Source organism: Macaca mulatta, chromosome 12 (assembly GCF_049350105.2).
Source record: "Macaca mulatta isolate MMU2019108-1 chromosome 12, T2T-MMU8v2.0, whole genome shotgun sequence".
Taxonomy (NCBI): domain Eukaryota; kingdom Metazoa; phylum Chordata; class Mammalia; order Primates; family Cercopithecidae; genus Macaca; species Macaca mulatta.
Window position 1 is genome coordinate 122,415,235 of NC_133417.1, and position 23,651 is coordinate 122,438,885.

Here is a 23,651-nt window from a genome sequence, read left to right on the forward strand (position 1 = left end):
GAAAAAGTGAACACAAAGGTATTATGAGACACTCTAACATAAATATCAGTTTTTGATAGATTATATAGATCATGAGTTCTCATCACTTAGCTCTCATTTGTAAGTGAGAACATGCAGTATTTGGCTTTCTGTTCCTGTATTATTTTGCTAAGGATAATAGCCTCCAGCTTCATCCATGTTCCCACAAAAGACATGCTCTTGAGGAAGGAGGGTGGGAGGAGGGAGAGGAGCAGAAAAAATAATGAATGGGTACCAGGTTTAGTACCTGGGTGACAAAGTAATCTGTACAACAAGCCCCCATGACGCGAGTTTGCCTATATAACAAACTTGTACCTGTATCCCTGAACCTAAAAGTTAAAATAAAATGTAAGTGAAAAAACAATAATATAGATCAAAAATAAAGTCAGGGAAACTGTAAACAACAATATTAGTTATATTAACACATATGCATAAATATATAAAATGTATATGCACATATATTTATGTATCTAATATAATTCCCCTTCCTTCGTGGAAGGAGGCTGGGGCTATCTGAAAAACAGGCTCCATAGCTTCTTTCCACTTGCCCATAGAATGCTCTCAAATACTATTAATATACTGCATTAGAAAGAACATCTTAATAAATTTATAAAAGCTAATATTTAGACAACATTTTTGCACTAACATATAGGTGACCTATCAATTAAAAATGACATCAAAATTAAAAATGTATAAAACAACAACTAGCAATTAAAAAACTCATGCAAAACATGAATGTAAGAGGAAATCAAAATTGCAATGAACATTTATTAGAAAATATTGCATTCCTACACTGCTACAAAACATGAAATTACTAAATGTATGCAATGTAGCCAAGCCTTACCTAGAAGCAAATTCATAATCTTAAATGTTTTCCTTATTGATAAAAGAGAATAAAAATAATGGAACCAAGCATTCACCTTAATTATTTGGAAAAAGAAACAGAAAAAAAACAGGAGGAAATATATAATAGCAAATATAGAAATCCAAGAACAAGGAAACCAAAATACGAGTCCAATAAAGTCAATGATTAAACCTAGGATTTAATCTTTCGATTAAAACAAATCTAACACATACAATTTGAAAAAAATCTTTTAAAATGTTGGTGCCCAACTATCCTAATTATTATTCTCGTACTCTCAACTCATGTACGTTCTCAGTGTCTCTCCTTCAGTATAGTTCAAGGAACTCTGGTCTTCCCACTTTGATCCAATTCACCAGAGCATTTCAAGCTGGCCCCATGGTTTGACTACCAGAAGGCCTCCCAGGGGAATAGGCCACCAAGGAAATGAGCTTCAGTAAAAGCTTTTACTGAAAAGCTGTTACCATGAGCTCCATCTTCATGGTAGGGCTGGTCTCAGACAAGAGATATGCACCATCAGGTCTTTCCCCAAGACCAACGTCTGGGTGAATGCAGCCCAATAACAGGGGAGAGGGCTTTCCCTGGGTACAGAAGAGTATACTCTGTATGTTGCTGTCCTGATTTGCTCTATACAAAATGGGTGCTCAATTTTTGAAGATCGAGTCTTAGCAGAAAGTTGCTTATTTTTGCCTACATCATACTGTCTCAACAGATTTGGCTTCTTCTATCCTTGTGTCATCACTGAAGCACAGAAGCATGGGTGTGAAGCAGGAAACTTAAAGACAACAGTAGAAACCAGAAAGCAGAAAAAAGGAACAAGAAAGAAGGCTCCCTGCAAACCCCAACCCTTTGAATATGTCCAAATTCATCACATTGTACAGTAGCAGGTACAGTTTTTTTTGTTTACCAACCCTACCTTAATAAAGCTGTTTAGAGAAAAAAAAAAAAAAAAGACTATGGAATATATCCAAAATACTGGGATATTTCAGAAATGAAAGCTGATTAAACATAATGATTGGTCTATTAAAACAAAAAGACCATCCCTTCTGTCCCAAGTAATCAAATAACTCAGAATAGTGAATATGCTGTTAGCCCTCTCTGTTGCTCATGCATTGTGCCGAAGACTTCAACTCACTGTTTCTTTAAGCAATAGTATGAAAAAAAATCACACTATTTTTTTAAAAGCTCGATTTTGATTCCTTTTTAAATTATTTACTTTTTTAAAATTTTACTTTTTGAGCCAGTCTTCCTCTATTGCCCATGCTGGAGTGCAGTGGTGCAATCATAGCTCACTGCAGCCTGAGCTTCTGGGCTTAGGCCATCCTCCCACTTCAGCTTCCCGAGATGCTGGGACTACAGGCCTATGCCATTATGCCCAGCTAATTTTAAAAAAAATTTTTTTTTTTTGTAGAGACGAGGTCTTATTTTGTTGTCCAGGCTGGTCTCAAACTCCCGCGCTCAAGCCGTCCTCCCACCTCAGCCTCCCAAAGTGCTGGGATTATAGGTGTGAGCCTCTGCACCTGGCCCTTTTCTACTTTTGAAGAAACAGATGCTTAGAGAGGTTATAAGAACCTTTCTAAATTCATCCAATCAATGACCGAAGGAGAATGGAAACCCAGGCAGCTAGTGTCCAGCATTCAGCATCTGCGCTCTCTCTTACCCCTGGTCTGTATCATGTTTCCAAAGAAAGCAACTTCTACCCTTACAGGATCACTCTTGAGAACTCTGACCTTCCTTCCACTCCAGTTAACTTCTCTGCATGGGAGGGGGAGATTTATTTGATTGATGAGACAGAGAAGAATCATCATCCACTGATCCATGTTCCTGCTTGACTGCAGTGAACAAAGTTAAAAGTCGGAATACATAGGGCCTCACTCTCCACACTGCCCCCAACCCCAAGAGTCTCTCCATCCCTGGACAAGGAGAAGGCACAGTTTCCCTCGTGTCTAAGTAAGCATCAGCTCTGCAAATGCAACTCAGCCTTGGGTTCCAACGTTTCAACTTAAGAGGAAATATAAGGTTGCCACCTACTTTGGCTTCAGATTTTAATGTGCTCTCCAGGTCAATTTCCCAAGTAATTAAGCTGATGATCTCTAGTGAATTCTTGGGTCTAGATATCAATTAGTTCAGAGCTTTGAAAAGCAAGGATGTGAGTATTAGCCTGAAACTCATCCGTTCATACACCACAGTGGGCTTCCGCCCATGCGCCTGGCTCTAAGAAACTAAATCTTGAGCCTCTTACATGACACTTTAACATGCTGTGAACATATGCCTAGATAAATGTCGGGGAACCCACTAAATAAAGCACTGCTCTATCAATGCACAGGACAGCTACATTCCAAAGACTTCCTCTCTGAAGATTTCTGTAGGATCAAGCAGAGGATAACTCAAGTAAAGGGGAAATGCTTTCCTTAACTTATTCCTATGTACATAAGGTTCCATGTCAGCTCATTAGGGCAGTGCCGCATAACTCTCTCCTCCCTTTGGGGCAGATGAGCTCCAAACATCTGTCCAGCCAGGCAGAGTTCCTGGAATTATGGGCAAAATATCCAGGTCGCATATGAGACAAATTCCCTAGCAGAGGAATAATGCAAACTTTGTCTTAGGATGCTTTCTTATAAACACAGGAAGTATCATAAAATAATAATTTCAACCCATTTTTACTCAAAGAGATGGGTGAATTGATGAATTAAATAATTAAATTAGGTTTTGACATTTTCTTAACAAGAAACAGATCACTGCAATTAGAAGAGTTTGCAGAGTAATTATTTCACATTGCTAGTTCAGACTGCTTTCACAGAGAGATGGGCGTTTCCCTTAACATGTGGCCAAGACATAGGACAAAATGGGTGTATTTTGGATAGAAACACGGAAACATGAAGAGGTATATGCTTTGTATACAGTGGCTAAATTGTCTGGTCAGCTGTTTCTAACAGTAGGGGTGCAAATAGGTCTTGACAACTTCACGTTCTGTTTCAGATTTATGATCCATTAAAAATATTTAGAGTTTTAAAGCCCCAGGGCCATGATTGTGCCACAGGCTGCTATTCCGAGGCAGCACATTGGAACTCGTTTACTGTGTGTGATCTTTATTTTCTAAAGATTTCTCTTCTCTTCTTTCTTCTGTTGTCTCCCTCCTTCCCTCTCTTTCATTTTCTCTTTACTTTTTTGAACGAGGAATTTTGCTTTTTGTCAGAAGGTGATAAAGAAGGCAACAATGACCTTGAATTCCTGTTCACATCCAAATTGTATTGGGATGTAGAACTCAGCTCCATCTGGGAGTAGTTCTCCGGTAATGAGAAAATTCATACCAGGCCCTATTGTCAGCCTGAGAGTCCCCTTCCAGCCCCTTGGAAACATCACAGTGGAGAGAGGCCCCCTTAGCGGCACACTCAGTCTCTCATTTCTCCAGAGGGGTTATTTTTGCATATTTCTGGCAGCCTGGCCTCTGACCTATAGCCTGATGTAATAGGGTTCAAGTTAAGTAAAGTCAACAGTTGCCTGGCCTAGTGTTATGTTTACCCTTGGTCCTTCTGCAAGCAGAAAACTTGCTTCTCTAGTAATTCTCAACAGGTTAAACCTCTCTTTGGATCTGCTTCTTCTCTGATTTCTGAATTGGTGAGAATGAGCTACATTAATGGGAAAACTGGGGAAGGATTGAGATGATAAAGAGAAATTAGGAAATACACTGCAAAAAACCTGGCGGAATTAAAGAACTATGGATGAAGAGCCACGGATGTTCACAGAGGCTTCAGGTTCTGAATATGGACGAATATGATGCCAAGATGTGTCAGTTTCAGACACCACTGCACTGAGAAAGGCTAGAGAATGCTAACATCTCATCTTTGGAAAGGATCTTAGAAAGAATTTAACCTGGCGGTTTTGGAATGTTTTTAGCAACTTGATCTTTTCTTTGAGTCTAACTCAGATTTCCAGTTTATAAAACAGATACAATCAACGCTGCCCTAGATAATACCCCCAAAAGGAGGCTGAGGGCCTATATCACCTCTGCCCTCCTTCCCTCACCACACAGCCTCTGAGATGCCTCCTCGAAGCCCCTGTCTAATCAGCATGGAGCAGAGCCTGAAAACCACTGAGAGCACAGCATGTGCCCAGACAGGAGTCAACTCTGCAGGATCCCTGACTCAGCCCCACTCATGAGAATTCCCAGCAGCTTCCCAGCAGCTGGAGCTGCCCTGACTTTCACCATCAGAGTGGCTCTTCGCTACCAGAGCCTCTGAAACAAACCTACCCCTCTGTCCATGTGACAACCTTCAAATATAGGACCACAGCCAGTATGTCTCCTTGTGGTCTCCACACCCCACTGTTTGCATTTGATTATTTGCTCCTTGAAGTCAGGAGTTGTACCTGTTTTATCTTCACAGTCTCAGTGCCTAATCCAATAGTGAGTAGTAAGCGCTTAATAAATGTTTGTCCTAGATAAAGTGGTGATAGTTACAAGATGACACCTGGATGATTAATAATAAAGTAATTATAAAGACTCCAATTATTAAACTAGGCATTGGGTTCAACACTTTATATACAAAATGTATTTCAATTTTTTGGAAACACTTAATAAGCATTATTAACACTGTTTAATAGAAGAGGAACTGAGGCTTAGTGTTAACTGCCATAGCAGGGCCACACAGCTAGCAAGCAAGAGGAGGAAGCAGGACTTGAGTCCAAGCTTATCTCAGCTTTTAACCACAATGATAGAATCTAGTGGTTGAGGCCAGTGTTGAAAGATGTTCAGTAGAGACAAGGGCTGGGGAGGGAAGGATAGGAAGGAGACACTGTGTAAGCAAGTGGAGGAATCCAGAGTTGCTACTTGGGAAATTGTCCTAATAGATGCACTTCTACCATCACCACCACCCTGAGCTCCATTTCTCTTCTTTCCTCCCTTTTCTCTGTCAATTCTCATCTTGACCCAGATTTTTTTTCTTCCAACAGTCAATGGGTGGATACTGTCTGAATTCCTGAAGGGTTTCTGCTACTAGAACATGACCACCCAGAGCTGTCTGCTCTCCAATGGCTTAGCACAGCAGCAGCAAAGGAGGCGGGAGGCAGGCTGGAGGACATGACATCGCAGATGTATGATACATGTATAAGACAGCCTCTGGCACATGGCAGGTCATCAAATGATTCAGTGTTCTCCCTTCCTTTCAAAATTTCTTCTTGCCAGTTTCCCACAGTCTCTCGTAATTTCCTTCTCTAGAGGCTCTAGTTTTGTCTAGGACTGATTTGACATTCCTGACCATCTGTGGAAAATGATGCCTCCCAGAAGACACCATTCTTTAAGACCTTCCTATCCCAATCAGGACAATAAGCTCTCTCTTAAGGTCAACTCCCACCTTCACCCTGCACTTGTACCATTCCTCGTCATCACTGATGCTCCTTCCTTCTCCACTGAGCCCAATGTTAGGATGTGAGGCTTTTGAGCCTCCTTGTTTCATTATTAATGGAACTTGAGATTTTGTTTCTTGCTTTGGAAGCTACATTGCAAATAAAGGTAGCGGCAGGAAGTGAGATCTGATTTGCTGTCTGGTGCCAAGGCTATGGTTAGATCTTTGAGGCCAATTTCTAAGTGACTTTGGGTTAGAGTCAGAATACATGTTTGAGGTAAATAGAGAAGACAGCTATCTCTCAAATGGAGGAATCTCAGAGACTAGTGTCTTAGAGAGAGGTTTATTGGCTAAATAATAATTCCTTACATATGTTCAGCATTTCACAGCTCACCAAGTACTTCTTTGAGTATTATCCCATTTGATTCTTGAAACAATGCCCTAAGGTAGCTGGGAAAATACCATTGTTCCCATTTTATACACACTCTGCACTCCTCAGTAAGGACAGCAGAACTTATGGGACTTATTCACAGTCATTCAACACTTTAGTGTAAGAACCAGGACTGAAACCAAAGTTTTCTGACTTGTGAAGATCATATGAATAAGGCAGGTATGTAACCCACCTGAGAAAATGTCTTCTGCCTTTGTGTATTTAGAGAGTGTCAGTCTCTGTCCTCATTTCCTTTCTGAATCCTGGATCTGTGTCCTTTTTTCCATTCACCATGCTGGAAAAATAGATAAAAGGAAGTGATGTTGGAGAGAAGGAAGAGAAGAACACGGTTCTTGATCTCCAGGGACTGGTTGTAAGACATGCTTCTGAGGCTGACGTTGATGCCATTGTGAAACCCAGTATGAAGCATAACCTCGTTAGGTCTAACGAGCAGAGAGTGGGAGAACAGTGTCTCTCTTCACTTCTGTTTCCTTTCCTCCCTCCTTTCCCACCCAGCTTTTGTGGTTTGTTAATTATTTGAGGCAAGGGTATTGGAGGTGCCTAGGCTCTGTCTTCTGACTCAGTCTCATCCCTCCCTGGCCCATAAACATGTCTCAGAAGCCTTGTTGATCTGAGAATATGAGGCAAACCAACCACCTCGCCCTTTCTAGGCTTGTACATGGGTTTCTGAACTGTCCCCCAACAAACCCTCCCTATGATCCCACCCACCCAGCCACTATTGCCAGCCCAACTTACTGGAAATCTCTGTTCCTCTAAAGCAGACATTGGCTTTGTTCCCAGAGCCAGGCAAAATGGAAATGCTTTCTAAGAAAAACACAAACAAGAGAATTACATCCTGATCTGACCAGTTGGAAATTTCTTCACAGTATAATTTTATTTATTCTTCATCAAGGATGCTTTATCCCTCTTTCTGCAAAGACTGGTCTGCTAGGTCAACAAAGTAACTGATACTTATTTTTTTCCCTAGTTACTAAAAAAAATCCAACCCATATAAATTGCTGTCAATTCTGGTGACTTATAGTATAGTTAGAGCTCTGGTATCAAAAATAAATTGATATGATGGTCCTGAAAGAGCAATAGGGCCCCCCATCTTGAAAGATATTTAAAGATTTGAGAAACTCTGAAGGGCCTCTGGACTACGGCCCTCACTCCCCTACTTCACCTACAGCTCAGATTATGTTTTTTAATAGTATGATTATTGGATTCCACTCACTGCCACCATCTTTGGATAATGCCATCCAAGAGCATGACTATTCTCCAATGTCTAAGTTCTCCAAAAACCTCTTTGTTTTCCCTTGCCCACTGCAGTCCAGTAAATGTTACATTATGTTAGAGGTGACCTAATTTGACCTTCAAATCATCTTTAAAATTGGCTTTCCCACAGTAAAAGAATTTCAGGCCACAGACTGTAACCATTGTGTTTATCTCACACAATATTGTTTTGAAGGCTTCTGTCAACGTAACTCAAGTTTGAAGCACTAAGCTGGCACTTGATATATGCTGCTGAACAGTCTAACTACAGGATATACTATTTATTATTTTAGTAGCAACGGGAAGTATATGCCAAGCCTTGTTTTAGATGCTGCAAATGCCATGTGCCTATGAACAGTCCAGTTTTAGACTCTAAAGAAGCTCTTATTACATATTCATATTCCAGTTCATAGATATTTCTCCTAGACTTTGGTTTACAGATTATTTAATTGTTATACTATTACTCAACTTTGTATCAGTTTTTGCTTCATCTCTTTCCTTTGTCCTAATCCTTTGGAAGGAATAGCAACAGCAATGGTGAGGAGAAAGAGCCCAAGAAAGGTAGACTTGAATTCTGCTCTTAATTCATTCATTCTGTGATCACCGACTTATCCCTTTACTTCTCTTATCTCAGTGAATTTATATGTAATATTAGGAGAATAGAAATGCAAGGGACCCCAGGAGTAAAATAATTACTTGTCGAAAATAAATGGTCAAAGATGACTATTGTCCAGGTGTTAGAGATGGAAAGGTAAATCAGATTTGATCCCTGACCCTAAGGGGCCAAACAGTCTAGCAGGAAAACAATCTTTGAGCCTAGAGCTTTTTCCTTGTACCCAGCACATGCCTTAAACTTCATGAGTGCTGGAGAACCAGATGTTAATTTGGGCTTGGAATTTTGAGCTAGTTCTTTTACCATAATTGCTATTTCCAAGTGGAGCTGATCATCTTTCTACTTTCTACTTCTAGGGGAGAAAGATATATTCTGGTATAGATCCTAGGTGTTCCCAACTGGCCTATAAATTGACTTCGTGATACAACAGAACAGTCATAAATTAAAATATCCTCTTCTGTTACTCACAAATTCTATAATTTTAGATAAGTCATGTCCCCTTTTGTGCCTCATTTTATCCCACTGATAATAAGAGGTTTGAATTAGATGAGTTCTGGGGTCCCTCCTACCTGAACATTCTTTGAGTTGAAGATCATGGCCACATCACTGAGCCCTGCTACCGGTGCCCAGGCTCTGGCCTTAGGCGTATGTGTCTAAGCTATTTGGTTGTCTCTTTTTCTGCCCCTTTCTCCCTTCAATCCATCCCTAGTATCTGTACACCAGATCCACTGCCTTGGGCCTACCAGATATATTAAGTTGGTGCAAAAGTAATTGTGGTTTTTGTCATTAAAAGTAACTGCAAAAACCACAATTACTTTTGCATCAACCTAATACTTCTGCTTCTCAGTTTCTCAGTTCCTTTTTTCCGTCTACTGCTTTTCTTCTTGAAATTGGAATCGTTCTCTCCCTGGATTTTACCCAATCCCCCTGAATCGGCAGAGGACTCTCAGCTTCTCTCCTCAGCTTGAACTACATCTTGCTCCTGTGAACTTGTTTTCTTCAAGGCTTTGTAGCCTCTGTTTTATAAGCAACACCTATGGACTTCTGAAAAAACTACTTGAGAATGCTATTTTTTATGTTTTACACTCAGCTCCCTATTACCATGTCTTTGTATTTTGACCATTTCTATTACTGTTCAAGGTTACATAACCTCATTATATGCTACAGACTGAATGTGTTTTTGAAATAAGAGGCAGGGGAAAACTGTCATTAGAGGTAGTACAATATAAAGCTTTTTTCTTTCTTTCACAATCTCCCTTGACTTGTCATGGTCATGTTGTTTTTCAATTTGCTATTTAATGTTCTAAATAAAGAAAAATTGAAATGGTAAATTACTAGCATAGATTTACCATTCATCTTGATATTGTGCAATGACACTTTTAAATGCAAAAATAAGAGTATTTCACTCCTATGAGAGATTACTGAAATCGCACAATTTATACTTCATAGCTTGTACATGCATATATATTTTGCTCTTTTCAGAACACTGTAAGCACTGCACCAAACCAATTCAAGTATTTGTACTTTTCTTCTTAATAATATGCGCATTCTATCAACACTCTCTACCTTTGACTTACTGATGAGTAAGACAGGACTGAAAAGAAAAGGCACTATGGTTTGCCCTATCTTTCTCTTTCCTTCTATGGTATCATTTTCAGTGCAAGTGGTTGACTAATAGAGGAAGTAACATGAGTAATGAAGGATATGACAGAGTCCCTTGCTAATTCTTGTTTCTTAGAATGTCCTTGCCCTCTTTCTGGCTTGAATGAAAAATGTGGCCTCCTGGGACTGTCAGTGGTGTGGTCCCCACGTCCTTAGTCATAGACATAACATACTTACATTGTACTTGATTTGAGTCCCCTCTGAGCTCCCATGCATTGTAGATTCATCAGAATCCTGTGCTCATGGAATTTTATGAACACTATACGCAAATGGACAGCAAGAAATGGCAGTAAACATTTTTATTGTAGCTATCTCCTCTGCTCCTGCACATGCTCCATGGTACCACTGGACTTCACTTACAAAACAAATACAAAGACAAAATTACTAGGAATTATCAAGAATTTTAATTTCAAGATGGCAACAGAGTATTAAACCAAAGGTGAAGTCGTTCTGAGTGTGGGGTTTGTAAGACAGCACTGGCGGCACTCCCAGGAGCTCGTCTTGGCCAGGTCGCACCCTTGAGTCCATTGGAACCTGAATCTCACCCTACTCTGCTATGCTGTAATGACTCCAGCTGAATTCAAGGAGTTACAGTTCGAGACTCTCCAGACTCTAGTGGCCAGGCCATCCCACTTGTGGTGAGTAGCTTTAAATAAAATATGGTCACAAATTATTTAATATACTTTCCTTCAAGAGATGGAGCTTAATTCTTTTCAAGTGTGGACTATTTTTAGTGACTTACTTCTAAAAAATATTATAGGGCAAAAGTGATGAAGTATGACTTCCAAAACTTGATCTTGGAAGATACTGCATCTTCTATCTTCCTGTCTTTCCTAGATCACTTGCCCTGAGGGAGGACGTCTGCCATATCATGAGGATGCACAACCATCCCATGGAGGGTGCTAGATGCAGAGCAGCTGAGGCCTCCTGCTAGTGGTCAGTGAGGAACTAAGGCTTCTTGCCAATGGCCATGTGAGTGAGTCATCTTGCAAACAGATCCCCTAACCCCAGTTAAGCCCTTCAGGCAACTGCAACTTGGTCAAGTCTTAACTGCAACCTCACGAGAGATTCAGAGCCATAGCTACCAGCTAAGCTGCTCTTGAATTCCTGACTCAGAAACTTTGAGATCATGAATCTTTGTTGTTTCAGGCCTCCAACCTTAGGGGTAATTGGTTATGCAGCAATAGATAACTAATATACCACTATTTATAAGCTTGGTACAACCCAAACACCAAAGCATATCCAAGAGTTTTCTTGGCCATGTTAGGCAGTCTCAGAAGTCCTCAAAATGAAAAGCAGACAAGCCTCTATTCCTAGAATGCACATTAGGCAGATATAATATTTAGCTTTTCTAGAATGCTTTATTTTTTAGGCACTATACAGTAAAACCAGGGCTTATTTCCTTGCCTTGATAACTGGTGATATAGGTCCCTGTGCCACAATTCTGCCAGACTCAGACATCACTTGTCATTTGGAGGAGAAATTTTGAATCACATTCTCCACCGTTCCTTGCAGGCCCCCAGCGGTAGTAACCCACTGCTAAGCACAGTGAAATTCAGCTCAATTAGACAGCTTTGCTCATGCTTTCCTCCATCTTTACTTCACTCCCCTTTCTTTTCCCACTAACTTCCTGGGAATCACCCCTTGAGGACCTTGGTGAGAGCAGTGGACCAAACCAAGACAGTTGTTTGGTCTGGTGTTTTGGGGTGGGGAGTGCTTTACAAGTCCATGAGATTACTATCCCCTAAAAAGGGAGGAAGCACAGATGTCTCTCCCAACTCTTGCTTCTCTTACTTGGCAGTCTGACCTATCAGGCAGGCTAAGTGGCCTAAACTAGTTCAGGCCCTAAGACAAAAATTTTTTTTTCTTGTTGTCCATGACATTAGGAGAATGCGTCACTTAGGAGAATGCGTCAGGCTGGCCTTTTCTTACAATACCAATGCTAAGTCTCCACCCTGAGTTTGGAAGTTAATTAGAAGGAAAAGAAGCAGAGGCGTATGAAGGAACTAGCAACATAGAGGTGCCTAAAATGGGGCCAGGGATGAACTGTAACTACACAAAGGCTGGCATTAAAAAGTACAGCCCCACATGGAAGCCTAGCCCCATTGTCCTTAGCAGGTGGTCTGGGCTGCTAGTTTGGCCGGTCAGGGATGGCTTGTGCCCCTAGGCAAGAGGCAAATGGTATTGTGGTTAAGGATGAAATTGGATTATAAGTAAAGGAGATTTATTTAGGAAACAGCTGGAATTGACAGGGCAGGTTATTGGGGCTAGCTTTAGCAGCTTTGGGGCCCAGCAATATTGAAGCAGCTCTTTTATCTGTTGATTTTAGCAGTATTGACAGTGACTATTGAGTTTATCAAGAATGGAGTCATCTAGGGAAGAGGCACTTGAGAAAGCAGGTATCTGATATTGATGGGAATGGAGGTCAACGGGGTGTTTTTTGTCTACCTGAGAGTACCTGAGAGAGAAGGAAGTACTCCCTTCTCTGGAGTCTTCTGGTTGTATGCAGAGAGGGTGTCACTGTTAACCGAGCCAGCAAAGGCTCATCCCCAGACAGGCTATTTCTCAAGCATGACTACAGGCCTCGAGGCTTGAAGCTCCTGCAGGTCTCTATAGTGGGACATTTTTGATGGTGAGGCACTGGCCCAAGTTTTCTCCTCCATCCCGCCCTGAGGCAGGGGCTGAAGAACTGTCAGGTTTTTTAAGGCATAGGGAGGAACCTTTCATGTCATGCCCATGTCATTCCAGAGAGGTAGAACTTTCTCCCAACATATTGGAAAGGGAAATTCTGACCCTCCATCTGTTTTGGTATGTGTGGGAGCCTGAAACTGGGAAGACTGTATTTCCTGGTTGCTTAGTGCTAAGGCACTGGAGATCACTGACTGCTCAGCCATGGCACAACTGCTTGTCTCTTTTGCTCCCTAGCCCCACCCCACCCTGTGATCAGGTACAGGGGTGATGTGCTTGAGCTTCATGTAGTATCTCCCAGGTCACTAAGATGGGGAACTTGCACTTGCCATTTCCCATGTCTTCGCCTCTAGCTGACCCTTCTGTGCAGATTAGCTACATTTAACAAGAAAGGAGTAGGAAGCCCCCACTCTGGATATGCGCCTTTGTTCTCCAATCTAACCATTTCTAGAAATGGATGCTGAGAAGTGAAATTTGAGGCTATTGTATAAATACAAACATACGTAACATACTGAATGTATATTCATATACATATATAATTTTTTCTGATCAATTTGAAAGTTGCCGACAGGATGCTACTTTATTGCTAAACACTATAATACTAGAGTACATATTTATTACAAAAGAAGCACATTCTTTTACATAACCACAAGATAATTATCAAAATCAGGAAAGTAATATTCATGCATCATCGCTATATTCAAATCATCAGGGCTTATTTGTATTTTTCCAAATGTACTAATAATATTTTAATGGCAACAGAAAATTCTGCTTTGCTTTCAGTTGCTGTCCCCGTTTAGGCTGCTTTAATTTAGTACAGTCCCTCAGTCTTTTTTGTCTATCATGACATTGACAACTGTGAAGAATGCAAGCCCTGGTTATTTGATAGATGGTCACCCAAGTTGGGTTTGTTTGATGTTTCCTCTTGATTAGATTTAGGTTACGAAATTTTGGCAAGAATATCACAGAAGTGGTATGTTCTTCTCAGTGCATGATATCAGGGGACATACGGTATCTTATTTGTCTCATTTCTGAGGATGAGAATTTTGATCACTTGATTAAGGTGGTGTCTACTGAGTTTCTTAAATGATAAAATTACTAGTTAGTTAGCTTCTAATTAATGAGAATCTCATGGAAGGGTACCTTAAGATTACCTCAGTATCTTCTTACTCCTTAAACTTCCAGCTGCTAGTTTTAGCATCCATTGAAGATTTTTGCCTGAATCAATTGTTATAATGGTTACCACAGATTGACATTTAAATTGACCCCTGGAATTGTTTCTATGATTATTGGTTGGCTTTCTACCGTACGAAAGAACATTTTCTTATCACCTGTTTTGTTATTTATTCACTCATTTATCGATTTATATCATGGATTTTATTTTTTCTGTGAATTGTATTTCTTTTTCTGTGAATTGTATTTCTTTACTATGCTTATTTACTTTGATTAGCAAATTGTCCAGGTTTTTTCAGTCTAAGCCCTTTCAAGCTGGTTCCTGTGTCCGTTTGACATATCTACATCATTCTTTTAACACATTCTCACTCTTCTGGCACAACACCATATTCTTAACTCATCTTACATTTTTCTAGAATCAGCCATTTCTCAAAAGGGCTTGATTCCTTTTAGTGGCAAATGGCATTTTCACTGATTACTACAAGGTGCCATTGTTTCTAGGGCCTGTCAACAGAGATAGACAGCGGATGTATATACACACATACACTCATAGATACAAATTTATGTGTGTACGTATATAATATCCATGTCTATATCCACAAGTGTACCTCAAAGATATTGTGCAATAAAGCAAATATTACTATAAAGCAAGTCACATAAATTTTTTGGTTTCCTAATGCATATAAAAATTGTTTACACTATACTATAGTCTTGTGAGTGTGTGATAGCATTATGTCTTAAAAAACTGTATATACCTTAATTAAACCGTACTTTATTGCTAAAAAATCTTAACAGGACGGGCGCGGTGGCTCAAGCCTGTAATCCCAGCACTTTGGGAGGCCGAGACGGGCGGATCACAAGGTCAGGAGATCGAGACCATCCTGGCTAACACGGTGAAACCCCGTCTCTACTAAAAAATACAAAAAACTAGCCGGGCGAGGTGGCGGGTGCCTGTAGTCCCAGCTACTCGGGAGGCTGAGGCAGGAGAATGGCGTAAACCTGGGAGGCGGAGCTTGCAGTGAGCTGAGATCCGGCCACTTCACTCCAGCCTGGGTGACATGGGGATTCTTGCCTCAGTGTTGATGACCGTTTACTGATAAGGGCGATTGTTGCAAGAATAGGGTGTCTGTGGCAATTTCTTCAAATAAGGTAACAGTGGAGTATGCCACACTGACTGACTCTTCCTTTCACAAAAGATTTCTCTGTAGCACACAATGCTGTTTGATAGCATTTTACCCACAAAAGAACTTCTTTCGAAATTGGAGTCACTCCTCTCAAACCCTGACACTGCTTTATCGACTAAGATTATGTAATATTCTAAATTCTTTGTTTGATTTCAACAATGTTCACAGCATCTCATCAGGAGTAGATGTCATGTCAATAAACCACTTTATTTGTTTATCCATAAGAAGCAACTCCTCACCCATTCAAGCTTGATCCATTCAAGTATGAGATTGCAACAGTTCACATCTTCAGGTTCCACATCTAACTCTAGTTCTCTTGCTGTTTCCACCAAATCTTCAATTACTTCCTCCACTGAAGTCTTAAACTCCTCCTCAAAGTCATCCATGAGGGTTTGGAATCAGCTTCTTCTAAACTCCTGTTAAGGTTGCTATTTTGACCTTTTCCCATGAACCACAAATGTTGTTAATGGCATCTAGAATGGCGACTTTTTGCCAGAAGGTTTTTGATTTACTTTGCCCAGATTCATCACAGGAATCACTATCTGTGACTCAGCTATCTCCTTACAGAATTATTTCTTAAATAATAAAACTTGAAATTTAAAATGACTCCTTAATCCTTGGGCTACAGAATGCATGTTGTGTTAGCAGGTATGAAAACAGCATTAATCTTTTCGTACATCTCCATCAGAGCTCTTGGATGACCAGGTACATTGTCAATGTGCACTAATATTTTGAAAGGAATCTTTTTTTCTGAGCAGGAAGTCCCAACAGTGGGCTTAAAATATACAGTAAATCATGCTATAAACAGACTTGTCATCCAGGTGGTGGTGTTACATTTACAGAGCACAGGCAGAGCAGATTGACATAATTTTTAAGGGACCTAGAATTTTCAGAATGGTCAATGAGCATTGGCTTCAACTTTAAGTCACCAGCTGCATTAGCCCCTAACAAGAGAGTCTTTTCTTTTATTTTCTTTTTCTGAGATGGAGTCTTGCTCTGTCGCTGAGGCTGGAGTGCAGTGGCATGATCTCGGCTCACTGCAACCTCCGCCTCCTGGGTTCAGGCAATTCTCTGCCTCAGTCTCCCAAGTAGCTGGGATTACAGGTGCCCGCCACCATGCCTGGCTAATTTTTATATTTTTAGTGGAGATGGGGTTTCATCATCTTGGCCAGGCTGGTCTTGAACTCCTGACCTCGTGATCCAGCCACCAAGGTGCTGGGATTATAGGCATGAGCCACCATGCCCGACCAACTTTTGAAGCTTTGAAACATTTACTTCTCTCTGGCTATAAAAGCCTTAGATGGATGGCATCTTCTCATATAAGACTGTTTTGTCTACACTGAAAATCTGCTGTTTAGTGTAGCCACCTTCATCAATGATCTTAGCTAGATTTTCTTAAAATAAGACAGAAATGAAGATCTTCCAGATAACTGGGTGTAGCTTCTCTGTCAGCACTTGCTGCTTCACCTTGCACTTTTATGTTATGAAGATGTTCTTTCTTAAATCTCAGGAACCAACCTCTGCTAGCTTCTTCCGTAGCTTCTTCACTTCTCTCAGCCCTCATAGAAGAGAAGAGAGTTAGGGCCTTGCTCTGCATTAGGCTTTAACTTCATGAAATGCTGTGGCTGGTTCTATCTTCTATCCAGAACACTAAAACTTTCTCCATATCACCAATAATGTTGTTTCACTTTGTTATTATTTGTGTGCTCAGTGAAGTAGCACTTCTAATTTCCTTCAAGAACTTTTCTTTTGCCTGCGCAACTTAACTGTTTGGCATAAGAAACCTAGTTTTTAGCCTATCTGGGCTTTGGACATGCCTTTCTCACTGAACTTCATCACTTATGGCTTTTGATTTAAAGTGAGAGACATGTGACTGTTCCTTTCATTTGAACACTTAGAGGCCATTGTTGGGTTATTCGCTGACCTGATTTCAATATCGTGGTGTCTCAAGAAACAGGAGACCCTAGGAGAGGGAGACAGGTTGAGGAATGGCCAGTGAGTGGAGCAACATGCAACATTCACATATGCAAATACTTATTGCATATGCAAATATTTATTGATTAAGTTTATTGATTATTAACAGAATATATGCAACATTTATTGATTAAGTTCACCTTCTTAAATGGGTACAATTAGTGGTGGCTCAAAACAATTACAACAGTAATATCAAAGATCACCGATCACAGATCACCATAATGGTATAATGATAATAAAGTTTGAAATACTATGAGAATTACCAAAGTGTGACACAGAGTCATGAAGTGAGCTCAGAGTGTTGAAAAAATGGGGCCAATAGACTTGCTGGATGCAGGGTTGCCACAAACCCTAAATGTATAAAACACACAGTATCTATGAAGTGCAATAAAGCAAAAGGCAATAAAATGAGGTGTGCCTGTATATAATCTATATCTATATAGATACAGATTTCCACATTTCTAAATCTATAGATATAGATTCTTATGTATTATTTCATTATATTATATAGATTTCTACATATTATTTCATTACCACCCAGGTATAGTAAAAACTATTTACTTCCACCGATACCTTCAATTCTAATTCAGTGGCATGGGATTCATGCTACCCTTCCTCTTTTCCATAGTTGGAGCTCCCTTATCCAACAGCGAGAAACACAACAGCCATTTTCCACAGTACATTTACTTATTTACTCAACACACAAAAAGTGTTTTCATAATTGCTGATCCATGCCTCTTTGAATAAAAGAAGCCTGTTAACTAGAGGTCAATATGTTTTAGAGGTTGTGTTTTTCTCTTTAGCCTAAGGGCATATACTTTAAATACAATGCTCAGAAGTTATTCAGGTTAGGTTTTCTTTCCCAATTTAGTATAGTTATATTATTCATTTGGTATTTCACTTAGCTCATTTGCTTTTGTTTGATTTACATTTTTGGAATTTTTTCTTCCTCGTTCTTGCTGTTTTTTTTAATTGCTGAAATGTTACGAAAAATTCCAAAAGTCACAACAGTACAATAGACATATGCAAAAAGTGTCATTGTCCCTGTTCCATCTATTCTTCACACTTCCTCTCACTCACACTTTATTGGTAATAGTGGTGAGCAGAATTCTAAGAATGGCCCTGAGTGACCTTTGCCCACCCTTCAAGGGTGAGTGGAAGCTGTGAATATGATGAGATATTACATATTACATATCCCTTATATGACAAAAGGGAGATTAGTTTTTGAAAGCAGAGTTTTCTCTGGCTGATAGCAGGAGGGGAAATCAGAGAGATTGAATGCACCACTGCTGGCTTGGAGATAGAGAAGGTCACGTGGCGAGGAACACAGACATGAGAAGCTGAGAACAGTCCTGGCTGACAGCCGCAAGGAAACAGGAACCTCAACCCTACCTCTGAAAGAGTCTGAATTCTGCCAAAAATCCAATAAGCTTGGAAGTGAATTCTTACCCCAGAGTGCTACAGAGAGGAACCCAGACCAGCTGACTCTAGGTAGAGAACCCAGTTGAGTCTATCTGGACTCTGACCTATAAAATCATTAGCTAATAGATGGGCTTTATTTTAAGCCACTTAATTGTGGTCATGGAAGACTAAAATGGTAACCAATTTTATTAGTCTCTGGTTTATACTCACTGCATTTATTTTTGCACTAATTTTGCAGAAATGAGCAGATGCCTGTTTATTTTGTTTTTTACTCTTCTTTCTTAAACAAAAGGTAGCAAACTATTTATGCTCTTTTACATTTTGCTTTTCTTTCACTTAATATGTCCTGGAAATCCTTCAACACCCATTGATAGAGTTCTTTCTCTATTCTTCTTTATTAGCTACACAGACTCCATTATGTTTACAACATAACATATTTTATTCAACATCTCTTCCATGTATGGGCATATAGGTTATTTCCAATAGTTTGCAATGATAAATAATGCTACTAGTTATAACCTTTTGAATTCTCAAGGAAACTTCTGGAAGTGATATTGCCAGGTGAAAAGGTAAACATAAACATAGTTTTATTTGATCTTACCAAATTCCTCTCATGAGGGTGTATCAAGTGACATCCTCTCTAATGAGCCAGTGCTGTTTATGGAGACTTTATTAATTAATTATTGAGGCTTTATTATATGTTTTAATATCTAGCAATATTAGTATCTCTTCATAGCTTTCTTTTTCAAGGTTTTTCATGTATTCTGGTGTGCTTACATTTTCAAATGAAGATGAGCTTCATAAAAAAAATTTTATGGTGTTATTATTGGGATTGCATTAAATGTCTAAAGTAACTTTGAAAGAACAGACCTTTATTCCTGAAGTGGTGTCATCTTATCCAAAGGCATGGTATGTCTTTCAATTTGTTCCAGTTCACTTTTGTGCCTTTAAAACATGTCTAAACGTTTTTCTTATAAAGATTTTGCATTGTTACATATTTCTTGTTAAATTAATTTTCTATGTTGCTATTGTAAATAAATTATTTCTACCGTTAGCAACTTCTGACTGATTTTTCTGTGTGTATATAAAGGTTATTGATTTCTATAAACAAATTCATATAATGAATACTTTTATAGTTTAGTTTTGTTGTTGATTCTCTTGGGTTTTACTGGTACATAATTATATAATATGCAAGCAGAGGTAAGTTTACTTCTTCTATTCTATTTTTTTGGAGGGAAGGGATTCCAATTTATTTGTGTAATTGCCCCCAGCTAATACATCCTGTACAATGCTGAATAGTAGTAGAGAGAGTGTACATTCTTGCCTTATTCTGGACATAAATGGAGATACCGCTAATGTTTCTTCATTAATTAAGATGCTCACTCTAGGACCAAGTTACATCTACCTTTAATATATTAAGAAACTATCAATTCTTGTTTTCTTGGATTTTTTTAAATTAAGCAAGGATAATAAATTTTTTGAAGGCTTTTTCACCACCCATAGAGATTATATGATTGTTTTTCTTAGAAGTTTTAATATACATATTTTTGGATTTTCTAACTTCTAATTCCCTAATTTCTTTATTTTGAAGCATATACTTGATTAAAGTATATGTTTTCTTATGTGGTGTTAGAGTCTGTTAGTGAAAATTTTATTTCAAACTTTCATATTGATAGTTTTAAGTGATACTGACCTGTACATTTCTTTATTTGTATCATATTCATCAGGTTTCGTTGTAAATGTTATGTTTGATTTATAAAAATAATGAAGATGTTTTCCTATATTTTTAATACTCTGGAACAATTTATGGAGCATTTTAACATTTTAACTATCTGGTCTTTGAAGGCATGGTCAAATCCACCCTCCTCTGCTGCCATTTGCCAATCAACTATCTGAGCCTGGTGCTCTATTGTATGATTTATTCTATTTTATCTGTAAAAATTGGTGTGTTTAAGTCTTCTATCTCCAACAGGCTCAGTTGTTGTAAACTATGTAATTGTGTAGGCCTACAAGATTACATATTTTATCTAGATTTTCAAATTTATTTTCATAAAGATCTACAAAGTCATCTCTTTTAAAAATTTCTTTCATTTCAGGAGTAGTTTTTCCTCACTTATTTTATTGATTTCTGCTTTCTCCATTTTTCTTGAATTAGTTAACTAGTGGTCTCTCTATGCTATTAATTTGTTTAAAAAACAGAAAAGAATTTTGGATTTCATTAGATTTGCAGTTTTTCTATTCTTTGCCTCTTTTACAAGTGTTTTGCTTACTATTTCTTTCCTTCTGCTTTCTTTTGCTTTACTTTGTTGTTCTTTCTAGTCTTTTAGGTAAATTTTACTTAATTAATTTTTAACTTGTATTTTAGGTTTGGCGGTACCTGTGAAGGTTTGTTATATAGGCTACCTCATGTCTCGGGGGTTCGTTATACAGATTATTTCATTACTTAGGTATTAAGCCTAGTACCCAATAGTTATTTTTTCTGTCCCTCTCCCTCCTTCCACCCTCCACACTCAAATAGACCCCAGTGTCTGCCCTTTTTTGTGTTCATGAGTTCTCATCATTCAACTCCCATTTATAAGTGAGAAGATGTGGTATTTTTCTGTTCCAGTGTTAGTTTGCTAAGGATAATAGCCACCAGCTCCATCCATGTTCCTGCAAAAGACAAGATCTCATTCTTTTTTATGGCTTCATAGCATTGCATGGGGCATATATACCACATTTTCTTTATCCAGTCTGTCACTGATGGGCATTTAGGTTGATTCCATGTGTTTGCTATTGTGAATAGTGCTGCAGTAAACATACACGTGCATATGTCTTTATGACAGAATGATTTATATTCCTTTGGGCATATACTCAGTAATTGGGTTGCTGCATCAAATGGAAGTTCTTCTTTTAGTTCTTTGAGGGATCACCTTGCTGTTTTCCATAATGATTGAACTAATTTATACTTCCACCAATGCTGGGTAAGTGTTCCCTTTACTCCACTGCCTCACCAGCCTCTGTCATCTGCCATTCTTACTAGTGTGAGATGGTATCTCATTGTGGTTTTGATTTGCATTTCTCTATTGCTCAGTGATATTAAGCTTTTTCTCATATGATTGTTGGCTGCATGTATGTCTTCTTTTGCAAAGTGTCTGTTCATGTCCTTTGCTCACTTTTTAATGGGGTTGTTTTTCTCTTGTAAATTTAAGTTCCTTATAGATGCTGGATATTAGACATTTGTCAAAGGCAGAGTTTGCAAATATTTTCTCCCATGCTGTAGGTTGTCTGTCTTATCTGTTGCTAGTTTCTTTTGCCATGCCAAAGCTCTTAAATTTAATTAGGTCCCATTTGTCAAGTTTTGTTTTAGTTGCGATTGCTTTTGGTGTCTTTGTCATGAAATCTTTGCACTTTCCTCTGTCCAGAATGGTATTGCCTAGGTTGTCTTTCAGGGTTTTTATAGTTTTGGGTTTTACATTTAAATCTTTACTCCATCTTGAGTTGATTTTTGTATTTGGCGTAAGGAATAGGTCCAGTTTCAATCTTCTGCATATAGCTAGCCAGGTATCTCAGCACCGTTTATTGAATGAGTCTTTTCCCCATTGCTTGTTTTTGTCAGCTTTGTCAAAGATCAGATGGTTGTAGGTGTGTAGCCTTATTGCCTGGTTCTCTATTCTGTTCCTTTGGTCTATGTGCTTGTTTTGGTACCAGTACCATGTGGTTTTGGTTACTGTAGCATTGTAGTATAGTTTGAAGTTGGGTAGCATGATGTCTCTAGTTTTGCTCTTTTGGTTTAGGATTGCCTTGGCTATTCAAGTTCTTTTTTGTTCCATATGAATTTTAAAATAGTTTTTTCTAGTTCAGTGAAGAATGTCATTGGTAGTTTAATAGGAATGGCACAGAATTTGTACATTTCTTTGGGCTGTATGGCCATTTTAAAGGTATCGATTCTTCCTATCCATGAGCATGAGATGATTTTCTGTTTGTTTGCATCTTCTTTGATTCCTTTGAGCAGTGTTTTGTACTTTGCATTGTAGAAATATTTTGCCTCACTGGTTAGCTGTATTCCTCAGTATTTTATTCTTTTTGTGGCAATTGTGAATAAGATTGCCTTCCTGCTTTGGTTCTCAGCTTGGCTGCCGTTGGTGTATAGGAATGCTAGTGGTTTTTGAACATTGATTTTGTATCCTGAAACTTTGTTGAAGTTGTTTAACAGCTTAAGGAATTTTGGGGCTGAGACTATGGATCATGTTGTCTGCAAACAGGGTTAGTTTGGTTTTCTCTTTTCCTATTTGGATCCTATTTATATCTTTCTCTTGCCTAATTGCTCTGGCTAGGACTTCCAATGCTGTGTTGAAAAGGAGTGTGAGAGGAGCATCCTTGTCTTGCGCCAGTTTTTAAGAATGCTTCCAGCTTTTGCCCATTCAATATGATGTTGGCTTTGGGTTTCTCATAGATGGCTCAATTATTTTGAGATATGTTCCTTCAATACCTATTTTATTGAGAGTTTTTAGCATGAAGAGGTGTTGAATTTTATCAAAAACCTTCTCGGCATCTGTTGAAATAATTATGTGGCTTTTGTCTTTAGTTTTGTTTATTTAATGAATGACATTTATTGATTTGCATATGTTGCACCAACCTTTCATCCTGGGGATGAAGCCTACTTGATCATGGTGGATTAATTTTTTGATGTGCTGCTGGATTCGGTGCGAGTATTTTGCTGAGGATTTTTGCATTGATGTTCATCAAGGATACTGGCCTGATGTTTACTTGCCAGGTGTAAACATCTCTGCCAGGTTTTGGTATCAGGATGATGCTGGCTTCATAGAATGAGTTGGGAAAGGAGTCTCTCCTCCTCAGGTTTTGAAATAGTTTCAGTAGAAATTCCACCAGCTTTTCTCTGTAAACTGGTAGAATTTGGCTATGAGTCTATCAGGTCCTGGGCTTTTTTTTGTTTGCAGGCTATTTATTACTGATTCTATTTCAGAGCTCATTACTGGTCCATTTAGGGAATCAGTTTCTTCCTGGTTCA

The 23,651-nt window shown here is 38.9% G+C and overlaps 1 long non-coding RNA gene across 1 annotated transcript in view; it reads right to left on the reverse strand.

Annotated features, from left to right (window-relative positions):
- The window catches only part of LOC106992726 (uncharacterized), a 36,980-nt gene that overhangs the window by 1,603 nt on the left and 11,726 nt on the right, over nucleotides 1–23,651 (reverse strand). The window contains exons 4-6 of the long non-coding RNA XR_001438754.3: nucleotides 10,377–10,554; nucleotides 7,409–7,477; nucleotides 6,846–6,947 (exon numbers count right to left, since the gene is read on the reverse strand). This is a non-coding gene — a long non-coding RNA (uncharacterized LOC106992726). The remainder of the gene's footprint in view (nucleotides 1–6,845; nucleotides 6,948–7,408; nucleotides 7,478–10,376; nucleotides 10,555–23,651) is intronic.